At 36.5% G+C, this 23,619-nt stretch overlaps 1 long non-coding RNA gene across 1 annotated transcript in view; it reads left to right on the top strand.

Annotated features, from left to right (window-relative positions):
• Positions 1 to 22,913, top strand: part of LOC306661622 — a 49,666-nt gene extending 26,753 nt beyond the window's left edge. Inside the window, exons 2-3 of the long non-coding RNA XR_013763913.1 lie at positions 21,457 to 21,601; positions 22,027 to 22,913. This is a non-coding gene — a long non-coding RNA (uncharacterized lncRNA). The remainder of the gene's footprint in view (positions 1 to 21,456; positions 21,602 to 22,026) is intronic.
• The last annotated feature ends 706 nt before the right edge of the window (positions 22,914 to 23,619 follow it).

The raw sequence follows: 23,619 nt of genomic DNA, 5'->3' as shown, positions 1-23,619 counted from the left end.
GAAGGCTTATAACTACAGAGGCAGGAAGTTGGTTGGCAGACTATTCAAACGCCATGTCAAACTGGCTGCTTCTGGAGCTATAATTCCCATGGTTGTGGGCACCTTCCAGAACGTGTATCCCAGTGAAGTAAGTCCTTTGGTTAAAGGCTATGTTGATGTGAAATTCTAGAGCTGTCAGTCAGGCCCACATTGGCCAGAAATGTTGAAACTGGTTGAGGTTCTAACAGCAGGAAAATCAGACCACACTTGAGAGCGATTTTTTTTTTTTTTTTTTTTTTTTTTGTGCTAAGAATATATCATGGACTCTTCCTGGTTGAGAGGGACCCATTGAAGCCCATGCATCATCATGAAGCCAATTGGTTTTCTCAAGGAATGGTACTGGCTTTAACTTTTGTTTCCAGTTTTGATCTTGTGGGATAGATGTTCAAAAATGACAGTGGCTAGATCAACCTTACTAAGTGGTGGCCTATGCTATTGATCCGCTGCCAAGTGAGACCAACTTGGACCCATGCAAAATTCTATCTCTGCCATTTTGTTCATGTACTTATTTTTATAATAGTTTGGCGTGGCAGTTGACAAAACTGGATAATATCAACTAAATTTATCTGATTGGAGATTTACTACCTCTTCTGTTTTCTGATAGATGATAATGAGTAATTTAAATGCCATTAAGCACTGTACTTCTGCCTGTATCTCCTCTGTGTGCTTGTGCCCAGACTACCTTTTCTCCACCAATCATTTACCTAACTCACTTTGACCAGCATATAAGACATTTGCCATTGCTTTTTGACTTCACATACTGCGTAGCAAGGTTTTGGTCAATGACAAGATGCATATATGATGGTTTCCCAATAAGGTTATAATGCAGCTGGAAAGTTTCTATTGCCTAGTGATATCATAACCTTCATACTTCCATAGCATGATGTATTTATTATTCATGTGTTTGCAGTGATGCTGATGTGAACAACCCTACTGTACTACCATAGAAAAGTGTAGCATAAATAATTATGTGCATCTGATTTAGATCCCAAGCACCACACAAAAAAACGTAATGCATGATACTTGACAATAAATTTATGACTATGTTATTGGTTTATGTATTTACTACATATTCCTTTTTATTATTTTAGAATGTACTCCTTGTTTTAGTCAGCTTTTTTGTTGCTGAAATTAAATGACCTGACCAGAACAATTTTCAAGGAGGAAAAGTTTATTTAGGGGCTCACGGTTTCAGAGGTCTCCATCAAAAGACAGCCAGCTCCATCCCTCAGGGCTCAGGGTGAGGCAGAACATCATGGTGGAAGAGTGTGATTGAGTGAAGCGGCTTATATGATGATCAGGAAGCAGAGAGAGACTCCACTTTCCAGATATAAAATATATTCCCCAAAGCATGCTCCCAATGCCCCACCTCCTCCAGCCACACCCTACCTGTTTACCAGTTACCATTCAGTTAATCCCATCAGGTGGTTAATTCACTGATTAAGAATCTTATAACCCAATCATTTCTTCTCTGAACCTTCTTGCATTTTCTCACATGTGAGCTTTTGGAAAACAACTAATATTCAAACCACAATACTCCTGTACTTATAAAGTTTACTATAAAATAGTTATGCTGTGTTTTGCCACAGTAACCTCATACATTTTGTGCATCAAGAGACCACATTCAATGATTGACCCATATTATCTAAGTGTGTATGTATATACTCTACATTGATGGGATTGTACAATGACACATTTCTTAGAATATGGCCTTATCATTAAGTAACAAATAATTATATATATTATTAGCCTCAGACTTTTTTTTTTTTTGTCATTCAAAGTTGGTGATCTGTGCACTACCTGAATGAGTCACTAGAAAGACACTCTCTACTGTCTTAACAGGATGCCCTAAAGGGAGACTGTAAGGAAGCTCTTGTCCATTTTTGTGTTCAACCCTCTACCAAGCCTCAGACTTTTTCCTTTTCTCAGGTTCATCTTAGAGGACATCCTATGTGGTCATCTCTATGAACTGAGAGAGATGTGAAGGTATAACTAAAATAGGGATGTGGGAGTTGATGCTATCTGCTCATGAAGCTTTCCTGTACTCTGTATTCCTATTAGTCCCTTTGAATTGCACTTGGGTCAACCTGATTTTATTAGTAGGTCACATGGGACCTGGCTTATGACTGTCAGTTCTGGCTGCACAATTATTTGGTATTTTATGTACATGTATTCTATCCCTATCAGGGCCCTGGAAGATGTCAAGAGCTGATTTTCTTTTTTCAAATTTTATTTTTAAAGACTTGCAATTCTCTGCTGTAAAAGTCAAGTCTTGGTTTTTCAAGATGGCAGAATAGAGGAGGTCATATTCTGGACTGCTCTGTGATGTGAAATTAAGAAAGCAGACAGGCAGCTTTTCCATAAGTGAGGGACTAGAACCCTTCAGGGACACTGTAAGTCCACAGGGTAGAAACTCTACTGCCTTAGATCCATACTGTTAGATTGGTAGACACACAAACAACATGAATAAGCAAGGGAAAAAAATCACTCCAAACAAACCAAGATATTCCAATAACAGAATCCATCTACACCACAGTGGAAGAAATGTCAGAGAAGAATTTTAGAATGTTAAACTGGTCTGTGAAGTAAAGGATTGTATAAGGAATGAAATCAGAGAGAAAATACAGGAAGTGAAAGATCACTTCAACAAGGAGAGATTCTGAAAAAAAAAAAAAATCAGAAATCCTTGAAATGAAGAAAACAATAAGCCCAATTAAAAATTCAATAGAAAGCATCACCAAACAGTCTAGATTAATTGAAGACAGAACTTGAGACAATGAAGACAAAATATATAATCTTGAAAAGAGAGTTGACCATGGAGAGAAGATGTTTAAGAAACCATGAGCAGAACTTCCAAGAATTAGGGGATATCAAAAAAAGACCAAATTTAAGATTTATCAGCATAGGTTGAAGCTCAGAGATACAAAACAAAGGAATGCACAATCTTTTTATGAAATATCATAAAACGTACCAAATCTAAAGAATGAAATGGAAAATCAAATACAAGAGGCTTATGGGACCCAAATGTGCATAATTACAACAGACCCACATCAAGGCACATTGTAATGAAATGTCTAGCATACAGAACAAGGATAGAATTTTAAAGTTGTGAGAGAAAAGTATCAGATTACATGTAGGGGAAAACCAAGATAGTTCTCAGTTGATTTCCCAACTCATACCCTCAAAGCTAGGAGATCCTGAAATAACATATTCCAAGCTCTGAAAGAAAAATGAATGCCAACCAAGAATTCTATATCCCAAAAAATTAACCTTCAGATTTGAAAATGAAATAAAAACCAATCATGATAAACAAAAGTTAAAAGAATTCACAACTAGAAAGCCTGCACTACAGAATATTCTCAAAAAAATATACCATGAAGATGAAATTTAAAAAAAAAAGTGAAAACAAGCAAAGGGTAGAAGTATACACTAAAGGGATAATCAATCAAAGGAGAAACTAATTCAAATTAAAAATTAGAAATGAACCAAAATGACCGGGAATACAAATCATATCTCAGTAATAATCTTGAATGTAATGACCTAAAAACATCAATCAAAAGACAAACACTGGCACATTGGATTAAAAAACAAGACCCAACAACAAGAGACTCACCTCATAGGCAAAGATATCCACAGAGTGAAAGAGAAAGGATAGAAAAAAAAAATAGAGGAAAAAATATATCATTCACATAGATCGAGTAAACAAGCAGAGGTTTCTATTCTCATTAACTAAAGTTAATCAAATCAAATGAAGGACATTTCATACTAGTTAAGGGAATTTTACATCAACAAGACGTAACAATCATAAATATTTATGACCCAAACAATGGAGCATCTACATACATCAAACAAACCCTTCTCAATTTCAAGAATCAAATAGACCACAACACAATAATACTGTGTGACTTTAACACACCTCTCTTACTACTGAATAGATCCTCCAAACATAAACTAAACAAAGAAACTATAGAACTAAATAATACAATTAATAATTTAGACTTAAAAGACATATATAGAATATTTCATCCATCAATGAACGAATATACTTTCTTCTCAGCTGCACATGGATCCTTCTGTAAAATAGATCATATCTTATGCCAAATAGCAACTCTTAGCAAATACAAAAAAAGAGAAATGATACCCTGCATTCTATCTGATCATAATTGAATAAAGTTAGAAATCAATGATATAATAAAAAGTTGGAGCTACTCTTAACACCTGGAAATTAAAAGGTATATTATTGAAGGATGAACTGATAGCAGAAGATTTCAGGGATGCAAGAAAAAGATACTTAAGAGGTAAATGGGAATAGTGATACAACATATCAAAATATCTGGGACACCATGAAGGCAGTAGTAAAAGGAAAGTTCATTGCATTGAGCTCATTCATTAAAAGAATAGAAAGTCAATGAAAAAATTACATAACATTTCATCTCAAAGCCCTAGAAAAGAAGAATAAATCAACACCAAAAGCAGTAGCAGACAGGAAATAATTAAAATCAGAACTGAAATCAATGAAATTGAAACAAAAGAATTCAACAAATTGACAAGACAAAAAGTTGGTTCTTTAAACAAATAAACAAAATTGATAAACCCTTAGCCACATTAACAAAGAGAGAAAACGCACATTACTAAAAGTCATGATTAAAAAGGAGATATCATTACAAACACTACTGAAACACATAAGATAATCAGAAACTATTTTGAAAATTTATAGTCCACTAAAATTTATACTTCAAAGAAGACCGACAAATTACCCAAACTGAATCAGGAGGACATATACAATTTATACCGATTCTATTCAAGCAATGATATAGAAGACAACATCGAAAGCCTACAACTAAGAAAAACCCAAGACCAGACAGGTTCTTAGTTGAGTTCTATAAGCCCTTCAAAGAAGAATTAACACCAATGCTTCTCAAATTATTCCATGAAACAGAAAAGGAGGGAATCCTTCCAAACTCATTCTATGAAGCTAATATCACCTGATACCAAAACCAAATGAAGACACATCAAGGAAAGAAAACTTTAGAACAATATCCCTGATGACAGTAGATGCAAAAATTCTTAATAAACAATTCTGGCAAATTGCATTAAAACATATTTAAAAGATAGTGCACCATGATCAATGAGTTCCATTCCAGGGATGCAAGTTTGGTTCAGCATACAGAAATCGATAAATGTAATTCATCACATCAGTCGACTTAAAGACAAGAATCATAAGATCATCTTAATAGAAACAGAAAAAGCATTTGACAAAATATAGCACTGCTTCATGTTCTGAATATTAGAAAAACTAGGAATAGGGGGAACAATCCTTAACATCATAAAATTCATATATGCTGAACCCAAGGCCAACATCATTCTTTTTTTTTTTTTTTTTTTTTACAATTTTTTTATTGTAAACAAATGGGATACATGTTGTTTCTCTGTTTGTACATGGAGTCAAGGCATATCATTTGTGTAATCATAAATTTACATAGGGCAATGTTGTTTGATTCATTGTTATTTTTTCCCTTCCCCCCCACCCCTCCCACCCCTCTTTTCCCTCTATACAGTCCTTCCTTCCTCCATTCTTACCACCCTCCTTATCCCTAACCCTAAACCTAACCCTAACCCTAACTCTAACCCCTCCCACTCCCCATTATATGTCCTCATCCACATATCAGCGAGATCATTTGTCCTTTAGTTTTTTGAGATTGGCTTACCTCACTTAGCATGATATTCTCCAATTTCATCCATTTGCCTGCAAATGCCATAATTTTATCATTCTTCATGGTGGAATAATATTCCATTGTATATATATGCCACAGTTTCTTTATTCACTCATCAATTGAAGGACATCTAGGAGGTTCCACAATCTGGCTATGGTGAATTGAGCAGCTATGAACACTGATGTGGCGTATCTCTGAGTTGTGCTGATTTTAAGTCCTTTGGGTATAGGCCAAGGAGTGGGATAGCTGGGTCAAATGGTGGTTCCATTCCAAGCTTTCTGAGGAATCTCCATACTGCTTTCCAGAGTGGCTGCACTAATTTGCAGCCCCACCAGCAATGTATGAGTATACCTTTTTCCCCACATCCTCGCCAACACCTATTGTTGTTTGTGTTCTTGATAATCGCCATTCTAATTGGAGTGAGATGGAATCTTAGGGTAGTTTTGATTTGCATTTCTTTTATTACTAGAGATGGTGAACATTTTTTCATATATCTGTTGATTGCTTGTACATCTTCTTCTGTGAAGTGTCTGTTCATTTCCTTAGCCCATTTGTTGATTGGATTATTTGTATTCTTGGTGTAGAGTTTTTTGAGTTCTTTATAGATTCTGGAAATTAGCACTTTATCTGAAGTATGAGTGGCAAAGATAATCTCCCACTCTGTAGGCTCTCTCTTCACATTACTGATAATTTCCTTTGGTGAGAGAAAGCTTTTTAGTTTGAATCTATCCCAGTTATTGATTCTTGCTTTTATTTCTTGTGCTATGGGAGTCCTGTTAAGGAAGTCTGATCCTAAGCCAACAAGTTGAAGATTTGGACCTACTTTTTCTTCTATAAGATGCAGGGGTCTCTGGTCTGACTCCAAGGTCCTTGATCCATTTTGAGTTGAGTTTTGTGCAGGGTGAGAGATAGGAATTTAATTTCATTCTGTTGCATATGGTTTTCTAGTTTTCCCAGCACCATTTGTTGAAGAGGCAATCTTTTCTCCATTGCATATTTTTGGCAACTTTGTCTACTATGAGAAAATTGTATTTATTTGGGGTTTGTGTCCATGTCCTCTATTCTGTACCATTGATCTACCTGTCTATTTTGGTACCAATACCATGCTGTTTTTGTTATTATTGCTTTGTAATAGAGTTGAAGATCTGGTATTGAGATACCCCCTGCTTCGCTCTTTCTACTGAGGATTGCTTTAACTATTCTGGGTTTTTTATTCTTCTGGGTGAATTTCATAATTACTTGCTCTATTTCTGTAAGGTACATCATTGGGATTTTAATTGGAATTGCATTGAATCTGTATAGCACTTTTGGTAGTATGGCCATTTTGACAATATTAATTCTGCCTATCCAAGAACATGGGAGATCTTTCCATCTTCTAAGGTTTTCTTTAATTTCTTTCTCTAGTGTTCTGTAGTTCTCATTGTAGAGGTCTTTCACCTCTTTTGTGAGATTGATTCCCAAGTATTTTATTTTTTTCGATGCTATTGTGAATGGGGTAGTTTTCCTAATTTCTCTTTCTGAAGATTCATCACTTATGTATAAAAATGCATTGGATTTATGAGCATTGATCTTGTAACATGATACTTTACTGAATTCACTTATGGGTTCTAAAAGTTTTCTGGTGGAATTTCCAGGTTCCTCTAAATATATAATCATGTCATCAGTGAACAGGGATAGTTTGAGTTCTTCTTTTCCAATTTGTATCCCTTTAATTTCTTTGGTTTGTGTAATTGCTATGGCTAGAGTTTCAAGAACGATGTTGAATAGAAGTGGTGAAAGAGGGCATGCCTGCCTTGTTCCAGTTTTTAGGGGGAATGCTTTCAGTTTTTCACCATTTAGAATGATATTGGCCATGGGCTTAGCGTAGATGACCTTTACAATGTTAAGGAATGTTCCCACTACCCCAATTTTTTCTAGTGTTTTGAGCATGAAGGGATGCTGTATGTTATCGAATGCTTTTTCTTTATCTATTGAAATAATCATGTGATTCTTAACTTTAAGTCTGTTGATATGGTGAATGACATTTATTGATTTCCGGATGTTGAAGCAACCTTGTGTCCCTGGGATAAAACCCACTTGATCGTGGTGCACTATCTTTTTAATATATTTTTGGATGTGATTTGCTAAAATTTTGTTGAGAATTTTTTGCGTCGATATTCATTAAGGATATTGGTCTGAAATTTTCTTTCCTCGATGTGTCTCTGTCTGGGTTAGGTATCAGGGTGATATTGGCTTCATAGAATGAGTTTGGGAGGGTTCCCTCCTCTTCTATTTCATGGAATACTTTGAGGAGTATTGGAATGAGCTCTTCTTTAAAGGTTTTGTAGAACTCGGCTGAGAACCCATCTGGTCCTGGACTTTTCTTTGTTGGTAGGCTTTTGATGACCTCTTCTATTTCATTGCTTGAAATTGATTTATTTAAGTTGTGTATGTCCTCCTGGTTCAGTTTAGGCAATTCATATGTCTCTAGAAACCTGTTGATGTCTTCGAGGTTTTCCGTTTTGTTGGAGTATAGATTTTGAAAATAGCTTCTAATTATGTTTTGTATTTCACTCGTGTCTATAGTGATATTTCCTTGTTCATTCCGAATTTTAGTAGTTTGAGTTTTCTCCCTCTTTCTCTTTGTTAGTGTGGCTAAGGGTTTATCAATTTTGTTTATTTTTCAAAGAACCAACTATTTTTTTTGTTAAATTTTCCGATTGTTTCTTGTGTTTCAATTTCGTGGATTTCAGCTCTGATTTTAACTATTTCCTGTCTTCTACTACTTTTGGTGTTGGTCTGCTCTTCTTTTTCTAGGGCTTTGAGTTGTAGTGTTAAGTCGTTTATTTGCTGATTTCTACTTCTTTTGTTGAATGCGCCCCATGAAATAAATCTTCCTCTAAGTACTGCTTTTATATTGTCCCAGAGATTTTAATATGATGTGTCTTTGTTCTTGTTTACTTTAAGAATTTTTTATTTCCCTCCTGATATTTCTGTTATCCATTCATCATATAATAGTGTATTATTTAATCTCCAGGTATTGGAGAAGTTTCTGTTTTTTATTCTGTCATTGATTTCTAATTTCAATCCATTATGATCTGATAGAGTTCAAAATAGTATCTCTATCTTCTTGTATTTGGTAACAGTAGTTTTGTGGCATATAATATGGTCTATTTTAGAGAAGGATCCATGTGCTGCTGAGAAGAAAGTGTATTCGTTCTTTGTTGGATGGTATATTCTATATATGTCGGTTAAGTCTAAATTGTTGATTGTGTTACTGAGATATATGGTTTCTTTATTAATTTTTGTTTGGAAGATCTATCCGGTGGTGAGAGGTGTGTTAAAATCGCCTAGTATTATTGTGTTGTGGTCTATTTGATTTCTGGAATTGACAAGGATTTGTTTGACGTACATGAATGAGCCAATGTTCGGGGCATAGATATTTATGATTGTTATGTCTTGCTGATTTATGCTTCCCTTAAGGAGTATGCAATGTCCTTCTTTATCCCTTCTGACTAGTTTCAGCTTGAAGTCCACATTATCTGAAATGAGGATGGATACTCCAGCTTTTTTGCTGTGTCCATGTGCATGGTATGTTTTTTCACATCCTTTCACCTTTAGTCTATGGGTATCTCTTTCTATGAGATGAGTCTCTTGTAGGCAGCATATTGTTGGATTTTTCTTTTTAATCCAATCTGCCAGTCTCTGTCTTTTGATTGATGAGTTCAGGCCATTAACATGCAGGGTTATTATTGTGATATGATTTTGTATTCCCAGTCATTTGACTCATTTTTGTGTTTTGATATGATTTGGTTTCTCCTTTATTTGGCTATTCCTTTAGGCTAGTTCCTCCAGTTGTTGATTTGCATCATTGTTTTTCATCTCTTCGTCATGGAATATTTTGCTGAGAATGTTCTGTATTGCCAGCTTTCTTTTTGTAAATTCCTTTAGCTTTTGTTCATCATGGAAGGATCTTATTTTGTCGTCAAATCTGAAAGTAAGTTTTGCTGGGTATAAGATTCTTGGTTGGCATCCATTTTCTTTCAGGGCTTGGTAAATGTTGTTCCAGGCCCTTCTAGCTTTTAGGGTCTGGATTGAAAAATCTGCTGATATTCTTATTGGTTTCCCCCTGAATGTAATTTGATTCTTTTCTCTCACGGCCTTTAAAATTTTGTCTTTATTTTGTATGTTAGGTATTTTCATAATAACGTGCCTTGGTGAGGATCTGTTGTAATTTTGTATATTTGGAGTCCTATAAGCCTCTTATATTTAATTTTCCATTTCATTCTTCAGATTTGGGAAGTTTTCTGTTATTATTCATTCTATTGATTGTTCATTCTTTAGTTTGTTTCTCTGAGATTCCCAATAATTCTTAAATTTGGCCTTTTCATGATATCCCATAATTCCTGGAGATTCTGTTCATGGTTTCTTATCATCTTCTCTGTTTGGTCAACTTTGTTTTGAGGATTAAATATTTTGTCTTCAATGTCTGAGGTTCTGTCTTCCAGGTGTTCTATCCTATTGGTTATGCTTTCTATGGAGTTTTTAACTTGGTTTATTGTTTCCTTCATTTCAAGGATTTCTGTTTTTTTTTTTTTTTTTCAGTATCTCTAATTCTTTATTGAAATGATCTCTTGCTTCCTGTATTTGGTCTTTTAACTGTTGATTAGTGTGATCATTTAATGCCTGCATTTGCTCTTTCATCTCCTCCTTCAATACCTGCATTTGCTCTTTCATCTCCTTGTTTGCTTCCGTGATTGTTTTAATTATGTACATTCTGAACTCCCTTTTTGAATTATGTACATTCTGAACTCCCTTCTGCGGTGCTGTCATTGGGTTTTAGTGATATAGTATCTAGGTTTGTTTGGACATTTTCTTCCCTTGTTTTCTCATATTGGTCAGATGTCAGTGGGTCTCTGAGATATTGCAGATTTCCTCTATTGGCTTATAGTGTCCCTGTAGATTTCCAGTGTATCACCTCCCAACCTTCAGTAGCCTGAAGTCTTGGAGGAACTTGATAATGCAGTGCTTCTGTAGAAAGCCCCTCCTAGCCTGCTACTGGTTCCAGGGCTTGGAGTTGGCTCTGTGCGGAAAGGCTCTGCTCTCACTGGGCGGTCTGCTCCGGGAAGCTGGCCGTGAAAGGAGCCTGCTGCCAGAGGGAGCAGGGCTCCCTGGGGAAGTCCCTGGCTGCCCTGTCTTGGTCCCTGAAGCTGCCTGTGCGTCAGAGCTTGCTGCTGGCGGGACTTGGAGCTGGTTCTGTGCAGAAAGGCTCTTACTGCTCTGATAAGCTGCCCCTATCTGGGCCTGCCGCCCAGGCCAAGCTTCACCTGTTGTGGTGACTCACCCCGTGGCTCTATTTTAGTCTGAGTCTCTCAATGCCTCCCCTCCTTGAATCCTGGGTTCTGGAGTGACTGGAGATGCAGTCACCCTCTAGTCCGCCATCTTGGATCCCCAACATCATTCTAAATGGAGAAAAACTAAAAGGATTCCCTCTAAGAAGTGGAACAAGAAAATGATGCCCTCTTTCACCCCTTTTATTCAACATTTTCCTTGAACTCTAGCCAGAGCAATTAGAAGAAAGAAATTAAAGGGATAGGAATAGAAAAAGAAGATATAAAACTATCACTACTTGCTGATTACATGATTCTATATTTTGAAGATCCAAAAAATTCTACCAGCAATATTCCAGAACTAATAAATGAATTCAACAAAGTAGCAGGATATAAAATTAAGACCCATAAGTCAAATGCATTCCTATACATCAGTGATGAATCCATTCATTGAAAGAGAAATTAGGAAAACAACCCGTTCATGATAGCCTCAAATAAAAATATATATGGGAATCAATTTAACAAAAGAGGTGAAAGACCTCTGCAGTGAAAACCACAGAACACTAAAGAAAGAAATTGAAGACCTTAGAAGATGGAATGCTGTTCCATGTTCTTGTATAGGCAGAATTAAAATTGTGAAAATGGCCATACTACTAAAAGTGTTATACAGATTTAATGCAATTCCTATTAATAGCCCAATGACTTTCTTCATAGAAATAGAAAAAGCAATCATGAAATTCATTTAGAAAAATAAGAGACCAAAAATAGACAAAGCAATCCTTAGAAAAAAAGTGAAGCAGGAGGCATAACAATATTAGATCTTAAATTACACTGTAGAGCCATAGTAACAAAAACTGCATGGCATTGGCACTAAAACAGATATGTAGACCAATGGTACACAATAGAAGACACAGAGACAAACCCACACAAATAGTTATCTCATACTAGGCAAAGGCATCAAAAACATACATTGGAGAAAAGATAGCCTCTTCAACAAATGGTGCTGAGAAAAATGGAAATCCATATGCAGAAAAATGAAATTAACCCCCTATCTCTTACTCTGCACAAAACTCAACTCAAAGTGAATGAAGGACTTAACACTAGACCAGAGACCCTGCACCAAATAGAAGAAAAAGTAGACCCAAATCTCTACCATGTTGACTTAGGAACTGACTTTCTTAACAAGACTCCTAAAGTGCAATATGTAAAATCAAGAATCAATAAATGGAATTGATTCAAAATATAAAGCTTCTTCACAGCAAAGGAAACAATCAAGGACGTGAAGAGAAAGCCTACAGATTGGGAGAAAATCTTTACCACATGCACTTCAGGTAGAGAATTAATATCCAGATACATAAAGAACTTCAAAAACTTAACACTGGAAAAACAAATAACCCAATCAATAAATGGGCTAAGGAACTGAAGAAGAAATGCAGTTGATCAACAAATATATGAAAAAATGTTCAACTCCTCTAGCAATTAGAGAAATGCAAATCAAAACTACACTGAGATTCCATCTCACTCCAGGCAGAATGGCAATTACCAAAAATACAAGCAATAATAAATATTGGTGAAAAATGTGGGGAAAAAATGTACACTCATACATTCTGGTGGGACTGCAAATTAGTGCAATCACTATGCAAAGTAGTGTGGAGATTCCTCAGAAACTTGGAATGAAACCACCATTTCCACTCCTCAGTTTATACCCAGAGAACTTAAAATCCGCATACTACAGTGATGCAGCTACATCAATGTTTATAGCAGCTCAATTCACAATAGCTAAACTATGGAACAAACCTGAGTACACTTCAATAGATAAATGGATAAAGAAATTGTGGTATCTATACACAATGGAATATTACTTAGGTTTTCAGAAGAATGAAATATGGCATTTGCCAGGAAATGAATGGAACTGGAGAATATTATGCTAAGTGAAATAAGACAATATGCCAAGTGAAATAAGAGAAAAGGTCAATATGATATGGGGATGCTAATTCTACAATAAGGTCGGGCAGAGAATAGAGGTACTTTGGAGTAGCCAGAGGGGAGTGAAGGGAGGGAGGGAGCATGGGGGCAAGAATGAAACAGATATTATTACCCTGTGTGCGTATATTAGTAAAGCACCTGTGTAACTCTACAGTATGTACAAACCGTCATCCATTTAGTATGATGTGTCAAAATGCATTGTACTGCCATGTATAACTAATTAGAACAAAAAAAGTTAAAAAATTTTAGTCTTTGTTCTAGAACTCTGGATATTGCAATAACATTCTCTCACTGGTTTGACACAAAATCATATCCTTTTTATTTTTTTTTTACACATCCCCTCAAACACCCCAGGGTTTGCCAGAGCCTACTTCCCCTCTTGCTGGGCTACTTACACTATAGCCTGGACAAGCTGCTGAACCGTTTCCTGCTCCAGGCCCCCCTCATGGTAGTCTTCCATACATGGGCTGGACCTGAATTTGTAGGTGTGAAGTGTGTTGTCTCTAAACCTCAGATGAAGCCTGCCAAGTGCTGTGCTTTGTTCTATGTGGCAGAGGATGCAAGTAGCAGCAATTTTTGTTTGTCCTTTTTTAAAATTCTTTATGCAAATATGATTGACATAATAAAAGCTGTACTTATTTGATGTACACCTTGGTAACTTGGGATGTAATCATAGACCCATAAAACCATCACTACAATCTATTCCATAAATATATCTGTCACCTCCAAAAGTTTCCCCTGCTTTCTTATTTCTTGTTATTATTAATAATAATATTTTATGATAAGTATACTTAACATAAGATCTATCCTTTTAGCAATTTTTATGCTTGTATAATACAACTGTAGCTATGGGCACTGTGCTGTACAGTAGATCTCTGTCTTATTCATCTTGTGTAACTGAAACTTTGTATTCTGACTAATGTCTCCTGTTTATCTCTCCCCCCCAGTGCCTGGTAACCACCAATCTATTATCTGCTTCTATAACTTTGACTATTTTAGATTCATGATATAAATGGTATCATATAGCATTTGTCCTTTTATGTCTGGCTTATTTTGCTTATGTTATATCTTCAGGTTGTTCTGTATTGTCACAAATGGCAGTATTTTTTTTTTTAAGAGTGGATAATATTTCATTGTATGTATATACCATGTTTCTTCTATCAGTTTATCTACTGATGAACACTTAGGTTACTCTCCTGTCTTGGCTTTTGTGAATAATGCTGCAATGAACTTTAGCATGTTCATATTCCTTTGAGATCCTGATTTTAATTCCTTTGGGTATAAACTCAGAATTGGGATTTCTGAATTATATGGTGATTTTATTTCTTTTTTTGACACTTCCATAGTGTTTTTCATAGTGGCTGTATTCAAAATCTGCATGAGCAACTAGCACCAACTTCCATACTCCCATCTCAGGAACACCTGCTCACCTCTCTCAGTTCACAAAGATTGGAATGTCCTAAAAGATGAGCCTGAGAAGAAGAAAAAGTCCAACACTTGGTAGAGAGATCAACTAAAAGATGGACAAGAGCTTCCTTACAGTCTCCTTTAAGGGCAGCCTTTAATCCAAAAGAGACAAGTGTTTCCTTTTATACACACTCTCACCAATATTTGTTATCCTTTGATGTTTTTTCTTTCTTTGACAATAGTCATCCTAATCTGTGTGAGGCAATTTCTCATTGTGATTTCATTTGTATGTCCCTAATGATTAGTGATCTTAAACACCATATTATTCACATTTTTGTTACTATAATGAAATATCTAAGGCTGGTTACTCAGAGGAGACTTATTTGGTTTACATGTTTAGTGGCTGACAATCCAAACAGCATGGTACCAATCCTTGCCCCTCTGTCTATATCACCTCATGGCAAAAGGCAGGTATCATGATGACAGGAACATATGCAAGAAAAAGAAATCATATTACCAAATAGGAAACCAAATGGAGTGAGGGCTTGCTTCTTTAAAAATAACTTTCCCATAAGAAACATCTGGGGGTACCACAAGAGCAACCTTCTCTTCTGAGGAAAGTGCCTCCAAGGAACTCCCATTAGACACTACAGCTTAGAGGTCCCACCATGCCCTAATATCACGACACAATAAATCTTGGGGGACAATGACATCCAAATCATAGCAAGGGCCTTTTCACATTTTTATTTATAGAAATCTCTACTCAGTTTCTTTTCCCATTTATTTTGAAAATTAGTTTATTTGGATTTTTGCTACTGAGTTGTAGGTGTTTCTTATATATTTTGAATATAATGCTTTATCATATATTTGACTTGCAAATTTTCCTCCCATTCCATAGGTTGCTTGTTGATTTTGATGATTGTTTTCTTTGCTTTAAAAATACCTGTTAGTTTCATGTGGCCCTAATTATCTATTTTTGCTTTTGTTGCCAAGACCAATGTCAAGGAGTTTTCCTCTATGCTTTCTTTTAGTTTTATGGTTTTAGGTTTCAGGTTTAAAAGTCTTTAATTCATTTTAGTTGATTTTGTTGTGTGGTGTAGTGTAAAGGTCCAATTTCATTCTTCTGCATGCTCCCCATCTATTCCTTTTGAAGTATTGTCCAAGCATGTTCCTGACCACTGGAACCGCAAAAACTTCACTCACATGACCTATCCATATAATCTCTGGATTATATTTGTGTTAATAAGCCTAATACGACTGCCTCATGTTCAGTAAAGTAGGTCAGCATCATGTTATTAACATATCACTGTGAAATTATATGGGATACTCACATAGTCTATATCTACTTGGAAAAGATTGTGAGGTAAGAAGAATTAACATAATCCTGAGTTAAAGCTGTGGATGCATATTGTTATCCATATCATGCAGATACAGATGTTCTCCACACCATGTAAACTATTTTGATTCCTCTTTTGTGTTTGGGATAGAAAAACAGCCTTAAACAAATTCATGGGTGCATACCATTTATTTGTTTTTTTATTAGTGTGTTCCAGCAAGAATATAACTTTGCTCTGTCTACCATAGGGGCAATGACTGAGTTCTTTGTATTGTGCAATCATTCTCCAGCAACCACACAAATTTCTGCAAGGGCCAGTCAGTAAATTTAATAAAAGTATAAGGATTGCCATTTGTACATTTGTTAGAATATAACAAGTCTTTGTCATTTTCCCCAGGATGCAGGATTGTTTTGAATTTGCTATCTAGGCAGAAGGGAGGGGTAAATTGTAGAAACTTATATTTGCCCTCCACACTCAATAGATCTTACTTTGAAGACCAAGGTTGCAATGCAAGGTTAATTCTACAACTCAGTGGCCATAGGTCACTTTGAGGAAGGACTAGAAGATTTATTACAGTATATGTTTGCCATAATGGTGCTAGTATATGGGCAATAGTTACTAATTCTGAAGTCTAGCATAGGAATGGGAACTGGAAAAGAGAATGATTGTTTTATTGAACTATCCTCCTGCTCATTCATTCTCTCTTCCTTTTGATTGTATGGGTCAGGTAGTACCCCATGGGATGTATTACTTCCCCCTTTATTTACTTATTTCTCACTAAGTTGCATACTGTGTTTCAGGAAACTTTTTTAAGTAGAAGGGGTATATTTAAAATAATGATAAAATGTAGCAAATACACAAACAAGTAAGTTAATCATTTATTTTGTCAATATTATGTGGTCTATGATATGCATAGTAGTTCGTGCTATACTTTTATATGACTGGCAGCCCTGTAGGTTTGCTTACACAAGCATCAACATAAATGTAGTTACCACTGTGTTATTTGGGTTCTCCAGGAAGTTGATGTTGGGATAGAGTTAGGTATACAAGTTGTTTTTAATAGAGTAATTCCTGTGAGAGGAAAAAGGAGGATGTAGGATTTATTAGGGGTAGATAGATGTCATCTAGGAAAATCTGACAAAATCTCTGCTGACTCAATAAGAAGAACAAAGACTGCCATTAAGAATCTGCATTACCTGGAAATAGTTGAGTTCATGTGCTAATTTTGCTCAATCATTGCTGTAGCTAACCCGGGAAGGCGAGGTGAACCCAAAGGAATTAACATCTGGAGCCTATTAGCTGACCATGTCCCTGGAAGCAGGTAATAAATCCTTTTTGAAGAGAGATCTGCGTAGCGCATCTCAGGGACTGCCATGGGGACATTAGGTCAGGGAGGTGCAAGGGACAAGGGTGCATGTGTCTCTAACTTAACTTTTGTAGACTTCTCTGTTGACTGTTGATGCTTTTGCAGCAAGCACTTAATTGCTTTCTCTTGCAGAGTGTGGAGTCTTTATAGGGTCCTGTTGTGACCTTCTTACCACACAGCTCCCCATCGTGTGAGGTGTGAGGTCTGGTTCCAGTGTTAGACCCTTGTGTCGGCTTTGCAGTTTGTCAGCTTAGTCAAGCTAAGCTGTTCTCCTTTAAATTTCCTTTATAGTATGTTTCCAAATGAAGTGGGTGACAAGAGATAATTTCCCTTGAGAGCTGGCTGTTGGAAGAGGGAAGCAGCAGCCATTGTTTAGCATATGCACACTTTTTTTCAGGTATTCTATCATATACTCTTCAATGTAATTAAAATCCCTAATCAGTCGACTTTAAGTTAGGGGGAGTCTATTATAAGTGGGTTTTACTTCATCATGTGGAAATGCTTTAAAAAAAGACTTATGCTTGAAAGTGGGGGGCATGGGAGAGAGAGAGAGAGACTAAAAGAGAGAAACACAGAGACAATAGACTCTGGCCTGTACACAAACTTTACCCAGTGCCCAGGGGATTCTTGCTAGGTCATAAACTTCCCTTCTTCACCACCTACCCTGTGAAATTTGGTCTTGTTTACTGACTCTCATAATCATGCAATCCAATTCCCATTCTCTCTCTGTTCTGTTCTTCTCTACTAGTTTTGCTTCTCTGGTTGAACCCAGCCTGACACACTCTCTTCCAGTCTCTTCCATTATTCAATCGCAGCTTTTAATCCATAGCATTTTGCAATTATTTGACCCCAATCCCCATGAATAAAGTACCAACTACACAATGAGAACCAGGCTATCATTTTAGTTTTCTATTTGACTTCCAGGAAAGCTTTGTCTTGCTATATATCAAATACAGGATTTAGACATAGAGCTGTTATACATCTGCACCTTCTCTAAGGGGTAACATCTCTATGTTGCTTCTCATGCTTAGTTGGGTATAGAGCAGCAGGAAAAAAAATACTTTCTCTGTTTAAATATGCAAATTGGAAAAGAATGTCATTTTCTGCTGTTTACTCTCACCTCTAATCTTTACTAGGGCACTTGAATCTGGAGATTGGAGAGTACACTCTTTCCTTCCCCAACAGGGAGCTTTCTGGCCCCAGTCACTAAAGAATCTCAGTATACTGTGCAACTCTCTTTACTTCTTTGTCTTCCACTCAGGTTTCTAGCCACCAATTCTAGGGAGTGTGAAAAGCCAGTTTCCTCTAATGTGAGTAGAGAAGAAATAGGCAGGAAAGATTAAGGATTCTGTGTTTTGTGCAACAAGTATACAGAAGCCTGCTCAACTTTCTTCCTGCTTGGTGTTCACAGAGTAGAATCTCATTCTGAATGAGAACTGCTGCCCTAGTAGCCTGGGGAGGGGTTTGGTGCAGCGCAGAAAAAGCCCACAAGGGGGTCATCAGGAAACCTGTGTTAAAATCCAAGTCTGCCACACGCTCACTGCCTGACAATGGGAATGTTGCTCACTCTTTGTGAGCTGTTTTCATCATATTTGTGATCACATTTTTCCTCAGTGTCATAAAAGACTATATTGATTGTGTCTATGCAAACATAGTGCAAAATAATAATGTTTTTCCAAAGATAAGGTGATATTCTTGTGAAAATAGAGTACCAATAATGTCACTTTTGAAGGTATTGTTTCTGAGAATGAAGGTTGATTGAAAAATTTTGCTCGAAGGCTACTCTTCCCATCTTCTATCCCTCCATCTCAACATCCATGCATCCATGCATCCTTCTGTTGACTCATTCCTTCATTTATTCAGTTATTGATTCAACAACCATTGAACACCTATCATCTTTGCACTCTAAGGATCCAAAGTTGAAGGAAACATGCCTGTTCTCCTCAAAGAACTTACTGTCTAGTGAAGCAGGAATGCATGAAAACACACAAACATAATTGAGTGGGCAGAGGCTTAGACAGGGGTAAGGAGCAGGGTATTGGGAGTATGTAGGAGGGACATCTAAATCCTGAGAGGGACAGATGAGGTGAAGATCCTATCACTTGTGAAGGCTAGGAAAGTGAACACATTTTGAATTATGCTGGACATCTTTTGAGAATTATCCCATGATGAAAATTACCTCCTGGTTTGTGTTCTTAGATGCTGCCAACTTTCCTGCCAGGCAACATCTGCTATAACACCTGTAAGCCTTAGCTAATGATTATTAATGACATGCTCTTCCCGCATTCTGGTAGATTGCAGGGGAAGGCACAGCAGCAGCTCCTCCGCACAACTTGTTCTGTGGTCAGTGCTAAAGGGATCCCTGTCTTACCTCTTGTGCTGCTGGGGAGCAGCCAACCCATCATGGGTCACACCTGCCTACAGTACCTTTGGATTTTTTTCTTTGTATTTTTCGAAAAGCGTTCTCTGAAAAGAGACTGTTTTTCACTAGTTATGGTTTTTTTCCACATTAGCCATTAAAAACAACAGCAACCACAAGAGCAGATTCGCATATATACTTACTCGAATTCAACAATTTTGGTTAACTGTGGATATGGAATAGGTGTTGCAGACTTACTCTGTTTACCAGCACCTACATTGACCTCTTTTGTGTGGATAAAAAATACAGGTAAAAGGGACTTTTACTGGAGTCAGGTAAAACTGGACTTGGATTCTAGATTTGATATTTTCCAGCTATCTGACTTAGGACAAATTGCTTATTTCTGCCAAACTTAGTTTCTTTTCATTGTCTTGGTTCCATGGGGTATTTAGGAGAATTAAACAAGATAATACATATAAAACACTGTTTACAACACTGACACATTGAAGGAGTCCAATCGTGAAAATAATCCTAATATAGTTATTGCTGTTGTCCCGATTTTGCAGTTTTGATTAACCCATTTACCCCTATCCAAAAATGCAGTAGAATTGATAGGGAAATCTCCCCCTAGTGATGAAGAAATGAGGAGTCTGATAAGCTCTTCATCCTCTAATTCAAACTGTTAATGTTTAGAGGCCTAAAGAGTTTGCTGGATGAATACTATCGGCATGTTTATATTTTCATTCTCATCATTCTCTTACATAGTTTATTTTTTAAAATTATTTTTAGTTGTTGATGGATCTTTATTTTATTTATTTATATGTGGTGCTGAGAATCAAACCCAGTGCTTCACACATGCCAGGCAAGCACTCTGCCACTGAGCCACAACCCCAGTCCTAAATAGTTTATTTTTTGGAGAGTGTTTGCTAACTCATGAATAAAGGATCACTCCTCCCTCATCTCCCCCTCATATGGTCCTTCACCTCTTGCTGACCATAGGCAATTCTTGGAAGTGGGTATTGAGATGTACTCATGTGAAAAATGCACTTGAAAACTGGTGTGCTAAGGAACTGGGCTGTGTTCTGATTGGAGAACTCTCCTTTCCTTCCCTCTTGAAATGTTTATAAATAATTGAGTCTTTTTGATTTCAGAGTCTGAAGGATTATTTACACTCCCTATTACTTCCTATCTTAAGAGAGACTTTACTCTGGGCAACACCCATCATTTTCATTTCTTTCTATTGCTTACCTCTCTTCCTTTCCTCACATTGCTGTAATTATTATGACTCAAAACAAACATCAATAACAGTTACATAATAATAGTAGCCAGCATTTAAGTAGAGCTCACATTGTGCCAGACATTATTTGGAGTTCTTAGATAATCATCACACCATCATAACATCTGAATTTTACAGAAGGGAAATTGAGGCCCCAAGAGGGTAAATGCTTTCAAATCACATGGCTAGCATGTAGTAGAACCACATTTTAAACCTGGGAAGCCCATCTCCAGTGTCCCCAGTCTTTATCACCATACATTATTGTCTTTTATACAGTGTTTTATTGCAGTTTATACAATACAATTTCACTTAACTCTCTTGGCCAGTTTGCAATGTAGGTGTTAATATTTTTTCCATTTTATAAATGAGGAAACAGAATTTCAGAAAGTTTTCATGATACATTCATTTCACAGCTCCTAATCATTCATCTGGAACTTGGAATTAAGGTTTCTATCTACCAACAATTTTTCCATGTAGCACATTTCTTCAAACTGGGGATTTGTATTGAAACTGCTAATAGAGGGAGTTTCACCCATCTTCTCAACACAATTTTGCCCCAGTGATAAAAACTATGCAGGCAATAAAAATGCTTTCCAGAAATCCTATTCTCCAAGGCCTGATTTTTCTCATTTTTCTTTCTATTTTCTTCCTCCCTTCACATAGTGAGAAGAGCTGATTGAAATTCATGCTGCGGTCTTATCAACTACGAGTCAGAAGAAAAGAAGCACTTAAACACTTAATGATTGTCTTTTCAAACAAGCAAAAGGAGTGGTATGGAAGTGGGGTGCAGAGGAGACAAGCATGCAAGGTATCTTAAGGGAAACTCTTTGAAAACATGACTCCCTGATCTTTTCTTTCTTTCTTCCTTCCTTCCTTTCTTTCTTTCTTCTTTTTTTTTTTGTTCTTCTTCTGTAACTCAAGATGTTCCTTTTTTGTATTCTATCCAATAAAAAGGAAGCTAGCTGATCATAATTCTGCATTTATTTCAATGTCAGAAGACACAGCCTTGTGTGTCTGTGAAACATCATTCATGACTTAAGGCCAGGTCTTCTTCATGAGAGTGTCTTGAGCTGGGGTGATGGCCACCATTGACATCGAGGTTCCTGGTTCCCTCTGTCATTTATGAAAACATATTAGATTTTTCTTAGAATCAACCTTAGTTCCGAGGAGGAAGAACACTGTCCTTTGTGACATTTGCCTACCACTTTTCCTACCACTTGTTCTCTTCCTCAGGAAGTAGTCTTCGAAGTCATGGAAAAGTGACTGATGGACAAAGGGTCTCCACACTGAGTATCTTTGTGTAGCCTCCATGATTTGGAGAGTTAAGATTTCTAGTACTTCTGTTTTGTCACACTTCTTGTGAACTTTTGTTTTTAAAGATGGTCTGCTTTCTTGAGAGACAGGTCACTACAGTCACATGCTTTGATTATTCTTGCAAATCATCAGACACTGGATTATGTCTCTGACATCGTATTACCCAATGGAGAAACTGGGGTATTATATTAACTTGTCAGTGGAGTAGACAAGAGTCAGCAAGCAAAGGGTCCATCCTTAAGGTTCAAAAAATATCCTTTCAATTGAAATGATCATCTAATATCACAAATAGAAAGAACTTAGAAGAAAAAACTTTTAGACAAATTTCTTCATTTTATGTGTGTGTGAAGTAACCAGAAAATGTAGTTGCTGAAGGTCACATAGCAAATTTGTTAGCTTGGCTTCTGGGCTCTGCTGTGATTCAACAGAAAAATGAAATAAAAATGAAAATGAGATAAAATGAATTTGAGACTGCCATTTTCTGGTTTCACTGACCACTTTGATCTAGTTGATTGTGAACTTGCCAAATTTCTAACTTATCCTCAACTATGGAGGAAACCTATTGGCATTTACCTTTGAAATATGAGCTTTCTTTCAGTAAAATAGCAGTAAGGTTTATTCTTTTTTATTAAAGCGACAAGAACATAATTCCTAAAGTCAGAAAGGTCAGCTATATTGCAGTTACCAAAAGAAAAGTCAGGAAGAGAATTTTTTTTTTCTAACTTGAAATTATTTAAGTTTAGTAGGTAGGAATGGCTTTTAAATCATCTCCTGGGAAAGTTTCAAATTTGAGGAAAACATTGGGAATTGTGGGAGTAAAAATTCTCCTGTCAATAGCCAGCAAGGAACTAAAGCATCTGGCCAATGCCCATGTAGGTGTGCCATCTTGGAAGCAGATCCCCTAGCCTTAGTGAAGCCATAGATGACAGTGAATTTCTACTGAATTTCTCTTTTCAACCGAAGACATTCTGTGTCAAAACCACCCAGTAAAGTTCAGGGTTATCAACTCATTCTGCTCATTCTGGTTTATCTGGAACTTTTCTGGTTTTATCCATGAAAATCTTGTTCCAAGAATCCTCTTAGTTCTAGGCAAACCAGAATGGTTTGTCATCTTAATTTTTCCTAAGTTCCTGACTTTCAGAAACTATGAAATAATAACTGTTACATTAAACTGCTAAATTCTGGGTAAATTTTTTTTACACAGTAATAGATACCCTGAAGCTAAGGCTTATTTGCTGGCTATGATTGAAACATCAAAATGCAAAAGTCAAGTATTGTCTCACACATTCACTTACACCATTTTGAAACTTAGACTCCAACTCTAAACTTCATGATTTAACAATTGGTTAAAAATCCAATCATGTTACCCATCATTTTATCCCCTAATGATCATTTGAATACATGTTTCCTCTACATTTTGCAGTTGTTTTGACACCTGGTAGATATTTATCACTTTTCTTAACAATGTTGCTGAATATATTTTCTGCAGTCTACCTGCTTTAGAATCATCTG

Source organism: Sciurus vulgaris (assembly GCF_902686455.1).
Source record: "Sciurus vulgaris genome assembly, chromosome: 5".
Classification (NCBI taxonomy): Eukaryota; Metazoa; Chordata; class Mammalia; order Rodentia; family Sciuridae; genus Sciurus; species Sciurus vulgaris.
Note: the sequence above shows the minus strand (reverse complement) of the source record. Positions and strands in the feature narration are given on the sequence as shown.